Raw genomic sequence first — 20,312 nt, forward strand, 5'->3', positions numbered from 1 at the left:
GGGTGGAGCCCTCTCTACCTTGCCCCTCCCCCTCCCCGCCTCCCTGCCCCACCGTAACTCCCTCCACGGCCCGCGGCTGCTTATAAGTGTTGCTAACTCTTATTCATTTACAGCATGTTAACATACTGTCACCATTCGCTTTTTATGTACTAGTAACTATGCTGGTAATTTTGCTACTGATAATATGTGTACTTCTATTATCTAAGATACTACGCCTGAGAAGACGGCATTAGTAAATAAACATTTCAAATACACATGTGTTCTTCTTAACTCCATGTTCTGGTTTCTAAGAAATATATAACGACCGACTGTTCATGAGTTCCACGTATCCTGAGGTACTATAAGTTAATATTCTGGATTGTCTAAACATTGAGAGTTTGTTATATCCAATGTGACACTGTACCTAGCTTGCTAAGGAGTTTTTGATTACTAACGTGAGTTTTGGGACACCCTAATTCGCCGAGGTTCCAATCCTCTGTCCACAGTTCTGTGTGAGAACAGAAACCCTGCGACAGGGGCACCCCCGACCCTTGCTGGAGCTTCATCACACTTGCGATACAACTCCAGCAATGCGCCACCTTTACGGCACAGATACATCACGCATCTGTGCTGTTTTTGCCCCATGATGCGCCGCATTGTAAATGCAGCACACCATAGGTGACGGAACAGCGGCACAGAATGACTAACACATCCCTGGTGATGCGCCAGTCATCATAAATGTATCCCTATGCTTCTTATCTTGTTAGAGATGAACCGCCATATGTATCATCAAAGTTTTTTGCATTTCCTAAATAGCGAACTTTAAGGAATAAATAGCGATTCTTTACCATTCCTAGTTTGCGATTAGCTATTTGCTAATTACAAATTACCCATTCATTTCCTTCATTTCCATAGGGCGGTTGGACTCACTTTTAGCTCGAACGGCTGAATGGATTTCCACAAAACTTGGCAAAATTGTAGGGACTGGTAGCCCGATGTGCCTTTGCTATGTCTCAAGATATATGCTCCAGTGGTTTTTACGAAAATTAACTTTGAAAAATATATATTGGGCTACATTGGCCTATATATATGTTGGAGCCCAAATGTAGCCCAATGTAGCCCAATGAAGCCCAATGTAGCCCAATGTAGCCCAAAGATGGCCGCCAGACACACAAAAAAACAAATGTAGCCCAACTATAGCCCAGTGACAGAATGACCAATCAGCTTCGCAAACCTCCGTTACGCGAAGCGGAGCGCTGTTACAGATATATATCTTTTTTTGAACGTTAATTTCTCAAAATCCACTGGAGCACATATATTGAGACCTAGCAAAGGCACATCGGGCTACCAGTCCCTAATATTTTGCCAAGTTTCGTGCAAATCCATTCAGCCGTTCGATTATTATTATTATTTTTTTTTGCCCCGCGGGGCCCTTTTAAAACCTCCACATCAAACCTAGGGGGTCAGCGAGGATCTACTATGCCCCCTTATAGTTATTTCCCCCTTTGTTTTGACCTCCTCTTGTCTCTCGATCCTACCGAGAGACAAGATGGCGGCCGCTACGGACTTTTTGGAATGTTGACAGACGCCGGAGAACCAATCAGCTTCGCTTCACAAAGCTCCGTTGCGCGTAAAGTACGCGTCCTGGGACGCTGCCAGGTCCGCTGTTACAGATATATATCTTTTTTTAAACGTTAATTTCTCAAAATCCACTGGAGCACATATATTGAGACCTACAAAAGGCACATCGGGCTACCAGTCCCTACAATTTTGCCAAGTTTCGTGCAAATCCATTCAGCCGTTCGGGCTAAAAGTGAGGCCAACCGCCCTATGGAAAACTCAATGTTAAAAACACGTTTTGGGACCCCCCTTTTTTCTCGGCCCCCCCTTGACGAACCCCCCCCAAATTTTCAAGGGCTGCTCAGAAACAAAATGTGCCATTTTCCTGAAAATTTCAGCCAATTCCGTCCACAAACGTCAAAGTTATTAGACATAGAATTTTCAAAAAACCCATAGAGAAAAAATCCTAACTATATATACCTACTGGCGACCGCCAGTAGGTAATATATATATATATATATATATATATATATATATATATATATATATAATATTGTTTTTTAAATAATAAATTTTGTTAAAAATGTTAGCAACAAAATTGTGTCAGACATGCAGAATGTACAGGCTCCACCTTTCTTTTTAAGTAATCCAGGCGAACCTCCTATTAAATGGAGTAAGTGGAAAAAATTATTCTCTCACTATGCTACGGTCTGTTGATCAAATGTAAGTGTTGAAAGAAAATATTCTTTACTTATGAACTGTTTAGGTGGTGAAGGACAAGAGGTACTAGAGAAATTACCTGTTCTCACTATGCAGGAACAGAGAGGGCTAGATGAATATGAAATATGTATTTTACAACTAGATAGACATTACTTACTTTGTGTAAGTACAATAATGGGGAGATATCATTTTGATCTAAGAGTACAGGGCAATGAAGAATCTGTAGAAGAATATTTAACTGGGTTGAGGAAGTTAGCGTCTACTTGCAAGTTTGGGGCATCGAATGAAGAAAGAATTCGAGACCAATTTGTCTTAAAATGTAGCGAAGACAAGATTTGTGAAGAGTTATGGCTTAAAGATAAACCTCCTCTAGAGGAGGTAGTTGGTATAGCTAAAAAAGTGGAACATATGGTAAAATTTGTAAAATAATTAAAGTTTGAAAAAAATAAAGCACAACCTACTGTGGAAGAGGTACAAGAAAATGTGTTTATGGTTAAAAATCAAAAGGTTTCTTCTGAAGAGTTTGAAAAAGATTATCTTTCCAAGACTACTGTTGAATGTTTTTGTTGTGGGAGAACCGGCCACAAAGTTAATTCAAAGTTTTGTCCTGCTTTGAGTTTTGTATGTCATGGTTGTAGGGAAAAAAGGGCATTTTATCAAATATTGTAAATCTAAACAAAAGAGAAATATTAACAAAGATATTAAAGAAATAATTTGTCAAGTTGTTGAAAACAAGAGCAATGATCATCCTGTAGGAAAAGTGAAAATGGATGATATTCCTCTTGACATGAAATTTGATTCGTGCTCACACATCTCTATTATTTCTAAAGAAACGTTTTGCAAGTGGTTTCAAGGAAAAAATGTATTATTCAAGATGGATGTGAATCCAGGAGGCTATGGTGGACAACCGATTAGCATGTTAGGTTATTTCAATGCTTGTATAGAAATGGAACAGAAAATGATTGTTGGAAAAATGTATGTCTCAAAAGTAGGGGATAGTCTGTTTGGTTGGCCACACCAATGTTCATTAGGAGTTACTTTGAATCCTAATGCTGATCCACAAGTACAAGTTCACAAGATTTAAGGTGAGATTAATAATTTTGTGGATGAATTCCCATGTTTATTTAAAAATGAATTAGGTTGTCTAAAAGGATACAAACATTGTATCAAACTAAATAATGGAGCTATACCAATAGTGGCGAAGGTGAGGAGAATTCCAATTGCTCTTCAAAGTAAAGTTGAGTTAGAGTTGGATAAACTACTACAACAGGGTATAATTTCTCCAGTAGAAGCGTCAGAATGGTTGGCACCAGTGGTGGTTGCTAGCAAATCCAATGGAGACATCAGCCTGTGCATTGATTTAAGGTCCCTTAATAAAGCGGTAATTGTTGACAAATTTCATCTCCCTAATATCGATGAAATGATGTCAACTTTAGATGGTGCTAAAGTTTTTGCGACTCTTGACCTTACTCAAGCATACCATCAAATTGAACTGACACAATACTCTCAAGATTGTACAGCTTTCATGAACCCAATGGGTGCATTTAATTACAAAAGAATGCCGTTTGGTCTTGTGTCTGCGGCGTCAGTCTTTCAAAGAGTTATGTGTTCTATTTTGAAAGGTGTGAAAAATTTAAAGTGCTACCAAGATGATCTGTTAATATTCGGTAATAATCAACACAAACATGACTATTCTGTGAGGTCTGTTTTAGGAAAAGTAGAAAAAGCTGGTCTCACGTTTAAATTTGAAAAATGCAAATTTAGTGTTCAAGAAGTAAAATATTTGGGCATTGCATTTTAGCTACAAGTGTAACTCCTAAAAAAGAATTGGTCAATACTATTGTTAATTTAGCATCTCCAAAGAATAAAGAAGAAGTGGTTTCTTTCGTTGGTATGATCGATTGTTATGGGAAATTTGTAAATAACTTTGCTAGTAAATCAAATAATATGAGGAAATCACTTAGTAAAAACAAGGAGTTTATTTCGTCAGATGAATTTCAGCTGGAATTTTTAGATTTAAAACAGGATCTAAAGAATGCCCCCAGTTTGCAAGCCTTTATTCCAGGTGAAGAAACTTGTATTGTAACTGATGCTAGCTCGAAAGGATTGGGTGCGATTTTAAAACAGAATAGAGGTGGTAAAGAACATTTAATTGCTTGTGCATCCAGTAGTTTACGTTGAGCGGAACTAAGTTACTCGGTAATAGGAAAAGAGGCTTTGGCCATTTTCTGGGCTCTGAATAAGTTTTGAAACTATGTTTGGGGAACTTATTTCAAAGTATGTTCTGACCATAAGCCATTGAAAGTGATTTTTACTAAAAAAAAGGTTTGAATTGCAATTCCTCAAGGATTAGGAGATGAATTTGAATTTAAAAACATTTGTACAGCGCTCGCATACCCAGCGGTTTCATGGCGCTAGTGTTGATCAGTGGACGGCAGCAACTAGGAAATTAGGTCAGGTAGGCTAGCGTGAAAAGGAAGGTTTTCAGGTTTTTCCGAAACAAAGGGTAGGAGGGTGAAGTACGTAGAGTGACAGGGAGGGAATTCCAAAAAGTTGGAGCCAGGACGGCGAATCTTGCTCCGCCTGATCTCTGCTTTTTAAAGCGGGGGATGGTAAGAAGGGCCAAATGGGCTGAGCGAAGTTCTCTGCCTGGACAATATGGCTGAATGAGAGAGCAGATAAACTCGGGGGCAGTGCCCGATCTGGCCTGGTACGTGAGGCAGCCGAGTTTAAACAGGGCACGTTCTCTGACAGGGAGCCAGTGCAATGTTTTGAGTAATGGGGTGACCCGATGATATCTGGGTAAGCCATGGATCAGGCGGGCAGCCTGGTTCTGCACCAGTTGTAAACGGTGGATCAGGTATGCGGGGGCTCCGTTATAGACTATGTTTCCATAGTCTATACGGGACAGTACCATGGCTAACATAACAATTTTTAGGGCTGAGGGGGAAAAGAAATGAGAAACCTTCCTGATTACCCTAAGGGAAAAAAAACACGAGGAAACCACGGAACTGACTTGTGGGTGAACAGTAAGTTGGGGATTAAGAAAGATTCCCAGGGTTTTTACTTTGGACACGGGAAGTGGGGGGGGACCAAGGGAAGGGGGCCAAAAGGAAGAAGACCGTGGACTGCAGCCACCTCCGGTCAAGACCAGCTCGGTCTTGTCCGGGTTGAGTTTGAGGTGGCTGCAGTTCATCCAATCTTGAATGAGGGTCATGATTGTTTGGACGTTCAGGGCAGATGAAGATGAGTGAGACAGATTGAAGATTAACTGGAGGTCATCCGCGTAATTGAACACGGTGACCTCCAGTTGCTGTAACATAAAAATAAGGGGAAAAATATAAAGGTTGAACAAAAGAGGGGAAAGTGATGAGCCCTGGGGGACCCCGCATTCTACTTTGCGAGAGGCCGTCGTAAAGCCAGCCAGACGGACTGCTTGAGTCCTCTCAGCAAGAAAGGACTCCAGCCAGGAGAAGGCTAAGCCTTCTATGCCCGCCGCCCTGACACGGTTAAGGAGGATGGTGTGGTCCACCGTGTCAAAAGCGGCGGATAGATCTAGAAGAATCAAGGCTTGCGGAAGGTTGATGTCAATACCTTCACGCAGCTTGTCCATGACTGAGATGACCACTTTTTCTGTAGAATGCAGGGGACGGAAGCCAGCTTGGCAGGGGGAGAGGCAATGATTTGCCTCAATGTGAGTGCTCAGAGTGGTGGTGATGTGAGTTTCAAGGACTTTTGCAAGGTAGGGGAGGAGTGAAATGGGGCGGTAATTAGAGGGGGAAGAGGGATCGGCGTCCAATTTTTTTAAGATTGGGATGACCACCGCCGATTTGTGTGGACTGGGAACATAGCCAAGGGCGAGTGAGTCATTAAGAAGGGTTAGAGGGGGGGTAGGGCAGGCTGAGTAGACTTCCCTGAGGATACTAGCAGGGGCAAAGTCCAGGGGAGAGCCTGATTTGACCCGATGTAACAGAGGGAGAAGGGTATCAGTGGTTAGAGATGGGAAATTAGTCAGTTTAGCGGTAGTGGGGGGAGGGGAAGGGTCAACAAAAGTGGAAGAGGGCGGAGGGATATTGTATTTGATTTTAGCCACTTTGTCTATGAAAAACTCGTTAAGCGAGTCACAGAGGGGTTGGGACGGGGGAATGATAGCCGTGGCTCTGGTGGATGAGGCCAACTCATGAACGGTGGAGAAGATTTCCTTCGACTGTGACTCAGCGACCATTATCCTGTTGGTGTAATATTCAGCTTTTGCTTCCAGTATGCTTTTTTTATAGGTTTGCAGGACGGCCAAGTAGATTGTTTTTTGGGCAGGGTCGTAAGTTCTTCTCCAGACTCGTTCGGCCCTTCTTGCAGCTAGTTTTTTGTCTTTAAGGTCGGAAGTAAACCAACGATTGGCTGCATGGGTCCGTTTAACTGAAAGCCGCTTGAGAGGGGCAAATTCATCACCTGCCACCGTGAGCCAGTTGTTAATAGCGGCCAACTGCGGGATGGCTGTCAGGCCGGATAGATCAGGACAGGTCTTGGTCAGGGTTGAACAAAAGGAGGGCATGTCAATCTTTCCCCATTTCCGAACCCAGGTGTTTTTAAGAAGGGGGGGTTTAACCGGGGGTGCTAGGGTAAGGGAAAGCGTGATGGTGAAGTGATCCGACCATGAGCAGGGGGATATGGTAGGAGGTGTGGATGGAACATTCAAAGTCCAAATTTGATCTAGCATGTGGCCATGTAAGTGGGTGGGGCTCTGGATGAGCGGTACAAAGTTCACACTTCTCATAAAGCATGTGAATTCCTTGGATTGAGGGGTTTCGGCAGGGTCATTGGGCCAGTAATTGAGGTCCCCTAAAACTAATACAGAGGAATTATTTATTACCAGGGTGGCCAAGAGGGTCTGAATGTTAGGAAGAAACGAAGGGGTAGACTGGGGAGGGCGGTAAATAAGGACAAAAGCGAGGGGGGTTTGATGAGAAGTGGAGCGAGCTACAAGGAAGTCAACATCAGTGATAGGGGGGGAGGGAAGAGCTTGAAAATTGAGATCGGTGCGGGCTATTAAAGCCACTCCACCACCCCGCTTGCCTTCGGGACGGTCCGCACGAATGGCGGAATATGTTGATGGTAAAGCGGCAAGTACGTTGGGCAGGGAGTCAGTCTTGAACCAGGTCTCGGTTAGAAAAAGGAGATCCGGTTCATGAGAGTCGATATAATCAAATATCTCATATTGATGGTTTACTGCGGATCTGGTGTTAAGGAGGGCAACCGAGGTAGTGAACCGCTGGGTAGGGGGGGCAGAAAGTGGGGGAAGAGCAGGGGGGAGTGTAGGGGCTGATGATGCTAGCGAGAGTACTAACTCAGGGGGTGAATTTGAAGGGGGACAAAATAGGCCGAGATGGTGCAGGTAGGTAGTAGTTGAGGCGTTCACACTACCGGGGACCCAATAGAGGCATAACTGAGATGACGAATAGGAGATAAAGCCAACGGCATCTCGTGCCCCTAGCCCCGGCCGGCCGCGGACGGGCGCAGACGGGCTTGACTCAGGCGCAACTCCGGCGCGCCTCCGTCGCGCCCGCTGCGCTCGTCTGCTGCGCTGCCTCATGTTGTCTGTTTAAGTAGGGGCGGAGCGGCGGGGGAGTGGCAGGGCTGTGATGTGAAGCTAAGCCCAAGCCAAGATGGCGCCCGCTGCCGCTGGGAGCCCGCGAAAGACACGATCAGCCCCAGCCAGCAGCTCACCCCTGTAAGCCCAAAGATGACGGTACCTGCATAAGTTTGAAGGTGAGTTAATAACAATTAAAAAAACAATCTTAGGCAGAATAGCGCCTCCGCTCGCAATCAGCGGGGCGAAATGTGAGGGAAGCAGCAGCTCGCCAAGCGACCGACCAATCAGCCCACTGCCACCGGGCCACTGGTCAGACACGAGGAGAGAGACAGAACGCGCTACTAAGTAGGGGCGGAGCGGCGGGGGAGTGGCAGGGCTGTGATGTGAAGCTAAGCCCAAGCCAAGATGGCGCCCGCTGCCGCTGGGAGCCCGCGAAAGACATGAGTTATTGGTCTTCAAGATTTAACTTTTTTGTGGAGCATCTTTCTGGTGTTGACAATGTCACCGCAGATTGTTTATCTCGCCTTTTATGCGACACTGAGTAAGAACAAGTTGAGGAAGATTTTCTGAAGAAGTGAAAGTGTGTGAAATAACCTTTGGTGTAATACACGAGGATGAGTGGAAAGATGAAGTAAAGAAAGATTGTGAGCTTACGAAGGTTATGCATATGATTAGGTCTAAAGTTTCATTTGACAATTCTTTGGTAAAGGTTTGGCGCTTAATTGCAAAAGAATTGTCTGTGGAAAATGATATCTTGTTAAGAGGTTGTACGTTTATTCCTCCTTCCTTCCTCTCTTAGGAAAAGATTAATTGAGGAAGCTCATATAGGACACTTAGGAATTGTGAAGACCAAAGAAAGACTTAGAACTTCTTTTTGGTGGCCTGGAATGGATGTGGAGATCAAGCGAGAAGTAAGAGAGTGCATGCAGTGAAAAATGAGTGATAAAGTGCTTACTCCTCATCCTGTACCCATGGTTTGTTGCAGATTGCCGAATGGTCCATGGGAGGATATTGCCATTGATAGCGTTGGTCCACTTAATGGTGAACATCCCACTCCATTTTTTTTTTTTTTAAACTCTTTATTCGTGACTGTTACAGGATATCAAGCAGTTCTGTGCATTTTCTTATCATAGCTTACATCAGTCTTTTCCGTTTTCATAACCATTAACTCGTGGGAGCATTACATTTCAGTTATAAGTTGCTTGTCAGATCAATCCCCGGATACGTTCCATATATATTCTGTAAACTCCAGAATCATCCCACTCCATTTTTGATAGTTTTGATGGATCTCTATTCCAGATGGGTTGAGGTTTCATGTGTATCAAATGTGACACCTTCTTGTGTGATTTCCTTTTGACAAGATATTTTTAAAAGAGAAGGTTTTCATAATACACTTCTTTCTGACAATGGTCCTCAATTTTGTTGTGGCCAGATGTCTGATTTCCTTTTGTCCTGTGGAGTTTTGCATAAAAAATGTGCTGTTTATTATCCTGAAACCAATGGAGCAGTTGAAAGATTTAATAGGGTGATAAAAGAAAATATTCAAATCTCTAGAGTAAATTATTTATTTTGGAAGGAAGAGTTACAGAAATGTATTTTAGCTCATCGTTTCTCCCCTCACACTTCTACTCTGAGATCGCCATTTGAATTGTTTAAGGGTAGATCTCCAAATACCAGATTATGTCCAAGTTGGATGACCTGGGGTAATGGTGTGAAAGACAAAGGTATTGGTGACTGGAGGAAAAAGGATGAATTGATGCAACAAAAGAATAAGTTAAATTTTGATAAAAGGAAGAAAGTTCGAGACGGTATTGTAAAAGTGGGCGAACTAGTACATGTAAAAGCTCCTGTAGGAGCAATAACCGGGCCCAAATACACTGCTCCCATGCATGTAATGAAATGTTTCAGAAATGCTGTTAAATTGCAAAATGGGAAGATTTGGAATTTGAGTCGTGTTCTTGTTCTCAAAAATAATTCTCATTTAATATGTGTGATGAAGATGTGGATGTTAAGTCCAGTGTCTCAAAGGAAAGTTATCCAAGACACAGCCTTCGCAAACTATCTGTACCAAGCTATCTGAAGGACTATGTTGTTAATTAACATTTGTTCATTCTGTGTACATTTGATGTGTATTTTGCAACACCATCTTATTTACTTTATTTTTAAGTTATATTTTATTTCAATATTGGTAGGGAGATGTGTGGTGTCTTTCTCCATTCTCTTGTAACCTGTAAGTTCTATAGAACACAGAACAGTTGGCGCATTTGATTGTCTAGGAGGCAGGTGCTCCTGGCTAGCTGATGGCTGAGGTGTAACTAATAAACCTCCATACAAACTATCTATTGAATCCTGGTATTATTAAGAACATTACACTTCTTGTTTTAAATGTATTTTCTATTGAGGTTTTGAAGTCATTCACTCTGGAGGTGGGTGCACCCTTCCTATTAGTTATTCTGCTGCTGTTTTGGTGCAGGTTTCGGTGCGCAGTCATTTTCTTTGGTGTCTTGTTTACAAAAAGAGGAATTTATTGGGGATTTCGAAACTTGCATTTTACCGCAGCAATATTCATTCAGCAACTGCCGAGACCGTTTAGTAAGTATACCGGTGTGGCCTGCACGTCGATGCTTCTCGCGTACTTGTTGGTTCTACCAGTGAAACTCAATCACTCCTGCGGCGAGCCAACGTATTTAATGTCAGTAATGCAACTCGTGCTCATGTAAAGCACTCTGATACCTTTGGGTCCCTTCACCACATGGGTGCTCAGCTTGATGTTGTAGCACAGCACCCGCTTAATTTCATATACACAAACAGCGCGCTTAATCACAGCTCCCACTTAATTTAATATGCATGGATGCTGTGCGTGATCATGGCACCCGCTTAATTTAATGTGCAAGGGTGCCACACATGATCACGGCGCCCGCTGAAATTTAATATGCACTGGCGCCGCGCTAAATGTTGTAGCACGGTGCCCATTTTGATCATTACTTCTTTTTTTAGTCATCAAATCTGGGACTTCCAGTGCCCCATTTGAGGGCGGGCTCGCTGTCACGTCACTAGCCTGCGACAAGGGACAGGATAGGAACTGCAGCATGGAGTCAGTGGCAATGTTCCCTAACAGTACCTAACGCCAGGATGACTCCCACGGAAGCACAGACTATTTTTTGTGATTCGGAAAGCATGACAACGGAATGAAAATTACCAGTTCATGTCTATACCAAACGTTATTTTTAAATATTTGCATTTTTTCTCAGCTTTGGTCATTATGCGGCAAAATACTCTGGTACGTAATTAAGCATTCCAGTCAGAATAATTATAGAGTAGCTTCATGTTTGATGACAACTCGTGACGGTGGGAGCTTCCTCCAAACGTCATGATCAAATTATGAACCAGAGAAACCTTTTTCTATCGGCCCAGTGACCGAACTGCGGTTGGGTGAGCATCAGGACTAGGAGAGATAGACGTCCTGAAGAATACCGGGGTGACCTTTTTGGCACAGTAAGTCGGTCGAAAAATGTTGGGCACAAGCAGTATTAGGAGGGGTGTTATGAGAACCTATTTTTCTCTCTTAACATGACCCATCCTCAATTCTTTTAACCCTGGTTGTGGAACCTACGAATAAAGGCTCTAGTGGTATCCACAAGCCAGTTTTAAAGCACTCTTCAACACTGCACTTTGTTCTATCACCATTCCCAGTCACAGGGTGATATTCACTGTTTTATTACTGTGTTTGTTACATTTGTGTTGTGTCTTGTCATTTTTGTTATTTCCCCTCCCCTATGCTCCGCCCTGAGCGTGGCTACGCCAGGGCATTTTGTAAGCAGACCTGATAATGAAGCATGTCACACACCTTTGTGTGTGAGTGAGGGCAGTTTTCAAAACAGATTTGTTTTGTCTGTCTTGGTTTGTTGTACGTGTATTCTATTCTCCCCACCCTTTCTTGTGTCTACAATTAAAGAGCTAACACATCATATTATCATTAACTCGATTGAAATAGCCCCCAAATTCATACTTTTTGCCACAGCTCAGACCTCATACTGGTGGTTCTGTATGTCTCCAGATTTCCATGAAAGGGCAGAACAACAAAGCTAGCCTAGAACTTCTCAGACCCAGATACACAATTAAAGGTAAAATGCATTTTTTCATGGTTGTTTTTTCATTAAAAAAAAAATCAAGCAGGGGCACCAACCCAAAGGGCTCTTTTTGACTACACGGGGAGTTGTTCAGTCTTGAGCATTTAATGAGATTTGTAGTACGGAAATATACTTATTTCCAGGATTACTGATAATAGGAAGATATCCTTAAAATAGACACCTTTTAGGTATGCCGTAGGCAAAGCTTTTGCTCTGTGGTCAGCCTCACGTAATAACAAGCTTTGGGAAAGCCAATAGGTCTGGCATTCACTGCCAGCCTTTTGGCTTTCTAGGTGCTGTTTTGTTTTGTCATCATTTTTGCAAAATGTTGTAAAAACCAAAAGGTCTTGGCTAACGCCAGAACGAAATGAAATCATAAATAAAAGTTATTTGTATTAAACACATAAAGGGGCTTTGGGTAAGCCATCTTCATCCATTGAATAAAGCTCTTCATTAATGGAAGCCAACAGGGCATTTCCATAGTTGAGCTGACTTATGATCAGACCCTGGACAAGTGGGTTCCTTGATTATATTGGAATCCATTGAAAGATCTTACGTAAGCTACTCATTAGTCCATAGCAGGTGTTCATTATATGGTTTATATGATCTTTAATGAACATCTGATTATCGATTTTCACTCTAAGATTCATTACCATGTGTTTAGGAGATGGACAGGGGCCAAGGCTCTGGGGCCACCAGTCATTCGACCAAAATTCATATGCCTTCTCAAAGAGGAAGACCTTGGTCTTACTGGCATGAAGTTGGAGCTGGTTGTTTTACATACCATTTTTAAATCTGAGTCTAGTGCTTGTTGGATTAAGACCAAGGGTGGTCTGTAGTTTGGTATCATCCGCGTATGATACTACATCGAATCCATAGGATCTGATCCCTTTGCCCAAGGGTGCCACACCCAGATTGAAGAGCATGGGACTTAAAATGGAACCCTGAGGGACTCCCATGTCTACCAACTGACTATGGGAAACCAGGGTGCCCAATTGTACGGTGGTGGTTTGATCTGTTAGATAGTTTCTAAGCCAATCTGAGGCTGTACCCCTGAGTCCCGTCTCCCACAGCTGTTGTTCTAAAATACTGTGAGAGATGGTGTCGAAGGCAGCTGACAGGTCCAACGGAACAAGCATGGCTGACTGCCTGTTTCCCAGGGCAAGTCTTATGTTGTCGACAACCTCCACCAGCGAGGTTTCAGATTGAGAAGGGTCCAAGAGTTCATGGCTTTCTAAATCAGTTGCGAGCTGTTTGTTAACCAGGGACCCGCGTACCTTTCCAAAATAGGGAAGAAGAGAAATAGGGTAAATATTACTGGGCCACTTAGGATCTAAGAAGGTTTTTTCAGGATGGGGTTGACCCTGGCTGCTTTCCACTTAATAGGAACTATTGCTTGGTTTAGGTCAGTAAGGTTTTTAAGGAATGAGGGGGCAATGATAGACAGAATGTGGGGTGAGACCGGGTCTTCTGGAGAAGATGACTTGATCCTAGAAAGGGCGGTTCTGACTTCATCTTGGGTGAGTTTGCTAATCTCTTCTAGAAGAGGAGTAGTAAATTCAGGATTGGTTGGTATCCAATTTGCAATAAAAAAAAATAATATTGTGACGAGGAAAGGTGCTATGAATAGTATTGATCTTTTCCTCAAAGAAGGTGGACAATGTGTCTACCCATGCTTGTGAAGAAGGGTTGCTGGACTGACAGGGGGGAGGATTAGTAAATTCCTTTAGTATTTTATAAAGCTCCTTATTAATGTTAGCAGGTTTGTTGATTCTATTGATGAAATAATTTTTTTTGGCTAATTTAATATTGTCTAAGTAACCTTGGTGGATGAGTTTGTAGGCTTGCCTATCTTTGATGCTTTTTGTTTTCCTCCATTTACATTCGGCTTTCCTACTGGATATTTGTTCAACTTTTAGTGATTCAGTAAACCAGTGTGATACATTAGGCTTAAACCTGACCCTTGACAGAGGTGCAATGACGTCAAGGGCCTGTGTAATTGCTTTCTCAAAGGCCTCCACTGCATGATCAATATTCTTGGTGCTTTTTAGGGGCAGAGGGCTAAACTGGGGCGAAAAGGTGCAGGAGTAACTTCCCGCCAAGGCCTACTCCACATCCGCTTACTACTAGGATCATTTTTAGTGGTGACTGTTTGTAAGGAGAATTTCAATAAGCTGTCTTCTGACTAGAGCAGAGGGATGGGGGACTCCACTTTGACACTAGCTGTGTTAGTGAACAGGAGGTCAAGGTTATGACCTGCCAAGTGGGTGGGTCCCATCACCATTTGTCCTAGTCCCAGTATGTTTAGGTTAGAGATCAGTTGACTTGTGTCAGTATCTAAAAGAGGTTCTGTGTGAAAATAAAAATCACTGATAAAAAGAGTAAGTTATCAGCTGCTAGTATGTGTGGAGCAGTAGTCTCAATCAGGCGGTTGATAAAGTTGTTTTTCGGGCCAGGAGGTCTGTAGACTAGGGCACCTCTCCAGGTTCCCTTGGTTTGTCTTTCAGTTCTAAAAATGCACAGTTCAAACTATTCCAAGGAGATGGTCTCCGAAATATTGATCTCCAGTCCAGCCCTGGTGGCTATTGCTATACCACCTCCTCCTCTCTTGGAGGTGCATCCACCTAAAACAAAGTACACTTCACCTCCAGGGCATCTGGGTCAATAATTTACTTTTGCAATGTTGTTTTGTTCCCCGTTATTTTTTTTTGTCATTTTTATGTATGAAGAATCTTATCTTTTGGTTATCGTAACTTAAAGCAAATAGTATCTTATATTTCCATCAATATGAGTCATAGTGTCCCGTGACCCCATTAAAACAAAAAAGGGTTTCTATACCTGTTTTAAGTACACTTGCCTGCTATCAAACCTCCTTTCTCTTCTCTTAAAAGATGTGATTTTTTTTTCATTTTTACTCATTTATTTTTCAAACGTAACAATTTTATTTCAAGCGTATTGGCACGGTGTTTAGGCAGAAAGAGTGCTTTCATTTAAAAAAAATGTTGTGTGATATACTTGCAGTAAAAAATAAATAAATGTATCCATCGCACATGTCTGCCATGGCCAGATGATTGGCTTGGCCTAGTGATTGTTTATATTTTCTTCTGTGATTTCTATGCTCGGTCAAGGATTCAGCAATGATTCATGCATTTGCTCCTTGGAATACCAACCAGCATTATGGACTCCAGTCTGTATTTTGATTCTTTTTAACTTGGCGTGTAAAACCGCTATCAAGCACCATCCGCAATATTGTTATTTATCAAGAACATTTGGAGCAATCCTCCAATTGCTTATCTATACCAACTGAGGGGCTAAAATAATGAAATGTGTTGCGTGCTAAAAATATTAATGTAAAGAAGCTATTGGACCTTCGAGGTCTCTTTGATTTGATGCTTACTTGCTCAGCGGACCAGGTGAGTATGTATGGTATGCTTAATAACCATGAATCTAGCACCAGCACCACACAGCTATGCCATGTCCCTTTCTTATTCTGCTCACTTTACCAACAACATAAACATAGGTGAGATCAGGAGCAGCATTCAACATTTCACTGTGTATGTGTTCATAAAATGATTGTGATTTCACAGGCATGTCTTCATAGTCTTCTGATGTGATAGACTGGCCAAACCTTTCTAAGTGCTTTGACGAATAAATGGCTCCAGCTTTATAGTAAATGCCCCAGGTGGGGAAGTTGTTATGTTATGTTATCAATGAATTGTAAAGCGCTCGTACACCGGTTGATTTCTTGGCGCTGAGAAGGCTAGGGGGTCGACAACCCGGAAACTGTTCATTCATATGCTTGTTTGAATAGCCAGGTTTTGAGAGATTTTCAAAAGTTTAATAGGTTAGCACTTAACCTGATTTGCAAGGGGATGAAGTTCCACAATTGTGGGGCCAGAGTAGCAAATCTACATCCCCCTTGGCGCGTCTGCTTGAAGATAGGAACCGTCAGGAGTTGGAGTTGGGCAGAGCAGAGGTTTCATGTGGGAGATGAGATTATCAATTAATTTAGGGCTGCGGCCGTTTAGAGATTTGATCATCATGCAGCCCTCTTTGAAGGCATAATGCTGGGGGATGGGGAGTCTGTTTAGCTTCCTAAGAAGAGGGGAAGCGTGTTGCAACCAGGGCTGTTTATATATTAGTCGGGCCGCTTGGTTCTGTACCAACTGAAGTTGCCTATTGAGGCCAAGTGTGGGTGTTGTCTAGACGAGATAGGACCAGGGCTATCACAACCTGTACCAGCGCAGCCTGGGTCAGTAGCCTGCTTATCGTTCTGATTTTTCACAGCTGAAGTAAGCAGGTGGAAAACACCTTTCCTACATGCGTTTTTAGGGACAGGTCTGGACGCAGAGGTGGGCTGGGTATTTTGCATAAGAGTTCTTTTATCTGCCGAATTGAACATCTTTCCACCCCGGCTGATTCCTTTGAGGCCTTGTATTTTTCTATTAATTCTTCACCCACGGTTTCTTTTTCTGGTATTTTAGTTTACAGACCCCCAGGTCCTAGAACTTCTTTTAGCCAAGACCGGATGAGGCTTCTAGAACCCCTTATTGATAGACCCAATCTCACTCTTTTGGGTGATTTTTAATTTTCATTTAGAGGATCTGACATCAAGGGACACTCTGTCGCTGATTGAATCCCTGCAGGCCTGTGGTCTGCTCTAACTTCTGGAGGGTCCCACTCATCTGGCCGGTCATACACTGGACCGGGTGTTCTCTAATGATCATAGACTAAAGACCGGTACCCCTATCTCCTTAGTATGGTCAGATCATTTGGCGGTTCCTCTTGAGCCTAAAGCTCTTAATAACTCCCCTCTTGCTCTTGACTCCAAGAAAAGGCAACTCAGAAGGAGTTTCAGACATATCAACAACGAAGCGTTTGCGCCGTTCCTGAACAGCTTCGGTACCCACGTTAACAGCGACACGGACTCTGCAGCTACAGATCTCTCTAACATCATTGCTGCGGCGGTAGACATCTTAACCCCTGCTAAGCCTCGCTGTTCGGCCAGGAAGAGTCCCTCTGCACCCTGGTTCTCTGATAAACTTAGAGGACTGCGACAGGGTTGCAGAAAGCAAGAAAGGCTCTGGCGCGCTAATCTGGACTCCACTGAGAACAAACAAAGACACAAACAGCTTCTGAAAGACTATAAAACGGCTATCATTGAGGAAAAAAAGTCCTATTTCCTCAATTTGACCACCTCTCTGAGTTCCTCTAGGGAGCTTTTTAAGATCATTGACTCCCTTTCGGCTCCTCAGAAGGTGGACTCCATAGTGGAATACCAGGATCTTTGTAATAAGATTTCAGCTTTTTTCCATATGAAAATTGCTGACATATACAGCTCCTTGGATATCCTGAATCAGGGACTCAACCAAGGGTCAGATCTCTTTCTCCCCCCTTCATCGACTATTGCAGCGTTCATCTCTGCTGAACCTAGGCCCAACCTTTTCACTTTTCCTCTCCTTACTCTCGAAGAAGCAAATTGTCTTCTTGACAAGATCAAATAGGGTTTCCCTTTGGACCCTTGTCCTTTGAAAATCTTGAAGTGCTGTAGGGAGGCGATCCTGCCCCCTCTTCTCGAGGTGCTTAACCTTGCCATCACCGAGGGGATTTTTCCCCTTCCATGGAAATTGGCGGTGGTTAAGCCTCTCTTGAAGAAAGCCTCACTGGACCCTGGGGTTTTAAAAAATTTCCGACCGATTTCCCTGCTTCCTGCCCCTGCTAAAATACTGGAAGTCCACCTCAACCAACATCTTACCACCTTTCTGGATGACTCGAATCTATTGGATATCTCACAGCATGGCTTTCGGAGAGCCCACAGTACTGAATCAGCGTTGACTGTGGTGATTAACAGCATCCGTTCGAAGGTTGACAGGGGCCAGATCACACTGCTGGTATTACTTGATCTGACGGCGGCCTTCGACACCCTGTCTCCCGCCATCCTGGTTTCCAGGCTCGGGGAGATGGGTGTTGGGGGCCCTGCCCTCAGACTCCTAGCTTCCTTCCTCCATCAAAGGGAGCAGAGAGTTAAACTGGGTGATTTCCTGTCTCCTTCCACTCCTGTGCAATGTGGGGTCCCTCAAGGATCTTCTTTAAGTCCCACCCTTTTCAACATCTATGTGGCCCCACTTGCCAGGGTGGTGAGATCCTATGGGTTTGAGGTGTTATCCTATGCCGATGACACCCAAATCATGGTCTCCCTTACCCAGTCGGTGAAAGACTCTGCCCTCAATTTTAAATCCTGTATGGAGGCAGTCTCCCGCTGGATGGTGCAAAACGTCTTGAAACTTATTGGAGAAAAGACCGAAGTTTTGATTTTTGGGGGTGACCATGATATCTGGTCTGAAGATTGGTGGCCGGACTCCCTTGGGGATTGCCCTATTCCATCCCACTCGGCAAGGAACCTTGGGGTCCTGATCGACTCCTCCCTCTCATTTGACCTTCAGGTCAGTAGGACCGTGTCTACGTGTTGCGGGATCATTAGGATCTTGAGAAAGATAGGTTCCTATCTCTCCTTTGATGCGAGGAAGCAGGCGACGGTAGCTTCAGTATCATCGAGGTTGGACTACTGTAACGCGTTGTACGTGGGCATGAACAAGAGCTCTGTCCATCGATTACAGATGGTCCAGAATGCGGCAGCAAGGTTGGTGCTCAATCTTCCCAGGCTTTCTTCAGCTTCCCTGGCCAGGAAAGACCATCACTGGCTGCCCATTCAGGCCAGAATCTCGGTTAAGCTTCTCTGCCTAGCCCATGAGGCCATTCATGGCTCTGGGTCAGAGGGTATCAGGTCCCATCTTGTCCCCTACCTCCCCACTAGAGATCTTCGTTCCTCCACAAAAAATCTTCTCCAAGTTCCTAGATTTGCTAAGGCCAGATGGGGAGGGAAAGCTTTCTCCTCTCTGGTGCCTAAGTTGTGGAAGTCCCTTCCGCCCTATCTGGTGGGACAACCTTCTCTGGTTTTATTTCGTAAGGATCTAAAAACTTGGCTGTCCCGAGAGGCCTACTTCTAAGCCTTGGATCCGGTATCCTTGAGACTCATTGTTCTGAACTTGCTTTGCTTGGCGCCTTGATGCCCTTGGGCTAAGTTGCGCCATATAAATTCTGCTTCAGGACGTTGCCTATGGTGACCCCTAGACTTTTTACTGAGGAGGAGGGGGCGGGGGGAGCCTAATTCGCTAGGCCAGTATTGTGGGCCCACTGATTGTGGCCTCCACCGTCTGTATCAGTTCGGTTTTACTTGGGTTTAGTTTTAAATGGTTGTGGTCCATCCATTGACGGATGAATGTCATGGTGGATTGAAAGTCCGATATTGACTGGGGGAGTTATCGATTGTAAACATAAGTTGGAGGTCGTCTGCATAGTTAAAGGTGGTCACTCTTCTTTCCGTTAGGGATCTTATCAGTGGGAGAAGGTAGAGGTTGAACAGGTGCGGGGAGAACGAGGAACCCTGTGGGACCCCGCATGTTGTTTTTAGTTTGGGGTCAGTAAAATTGGCGATTCGGACTGCCTGGGTACGTTTTTTTAGGAAGGAGTTGATCCAACTAAGGGCTGGGCCCTGGAAGCCTGCCTCGCTGACACGGTTTGCCAGCATGTTATGGTCGACCGTGTCAAAAACGGCCAAAAGATCTAGCAGCACCAGGGCCTGGGGAGTACCTCCGTCCGCCTTTTCTCGTAAGGAGTCAAGTACCGCCAGAATCACCTTTTCCATGGAGTGAGCTGGCCGACAACAGGCTTGGCTAGGGTCAAGGAATCCAGTCTGTTCCAAGAAGTTGGGCAGGCATTTTGCCACGTGAGCTTCCAATAGCCTTTCCAAATAGGGGATCAATGAGATGGGGCAGTAGTTTGCTAGCGTCTGAGGGTCTGTGCTAGGTTTCTTTAAGAGGGGGACTACTATAGCCTCCTTGAAAGCATTGGGGACACATCCCTGGGACAAGGAGTGGTTTAGGAGGGCAAGACCTGGGTCTGGGAAGGCCGTGAAGGCTGCTTTCAAGACGTGAGGGGGGTAGTGGTCCAGAGGAGAGCCAGATCTAACTATAGCTAGTTGGTTACTCAAGGTCTCTGTTTCAATGGGCGGAAAAGAGTCCAGAGAGTGGGGGTTCCTGGACGTGGGCTGGGCAATTTCTAGTGATGTCCGGGAGAGAACGCTGGCTTTGATGGCAGTGATTTTGTCGATGAAGAATTTGTTCAGAGAGTCACAGAGGGCCTGAGACGGCTTGGGTTTGCTTAGAACTCTCTCTGTATTTGACAGTTCATCAACTATAGCAAATATTTCTTTGGCCTGGTTGTTGGAGGCCAGGATTCTTTAGGAGAAGTAAGCGCCCATGCAATAAGATTAT

At 44.0% G+C, this 20,312-nt stretch overlaps 1 protein-coding gene across 7 annotated transcripts in view; it reads left to right on the forward strand.

Annotated features, from left to right (window-relative positions):
* ARHGEF10 (Rho guanine nucleotide exchange factor 10) overlaps window positions 1-20,312 on the forward strand; it is a 1,140,991-nt gene that overhangs the window by 45,517 nt on the left and 1,075,162 nt on the right. Inside the window, exon 1 of one of the 7 annotated variants that reach the window (XM_078647913.1) lies at window positions 10,929-11,129. The exons of 5 other annotated variants lie outside the window; for them this stretch is intronic. The gene's annotated coding sequence lies outside the window, so the exon portion shown is untranslated. Of the gene's footprint in view, window positions 1-10,928; window positions 11,130-11,312; window positions 11,345-20,312 lie in introns of those variants that run through there. One more of the 7 variants, XM_078647914.1, reaches the window with a different exon arrangement.

Source organism: Lissotriton helveticus, chromosome 6, assembly GCF_964261635.1.
Source record: "Lissotriton helveticus chromosome 6, aLisHel1.1, whole genome shotgun sequence".
NCBI lineage: Eukaryota > Metazoa > Chordata > Amphibia > Caudata > Salamandridae > Lissotriton > Lissotriton helveticus.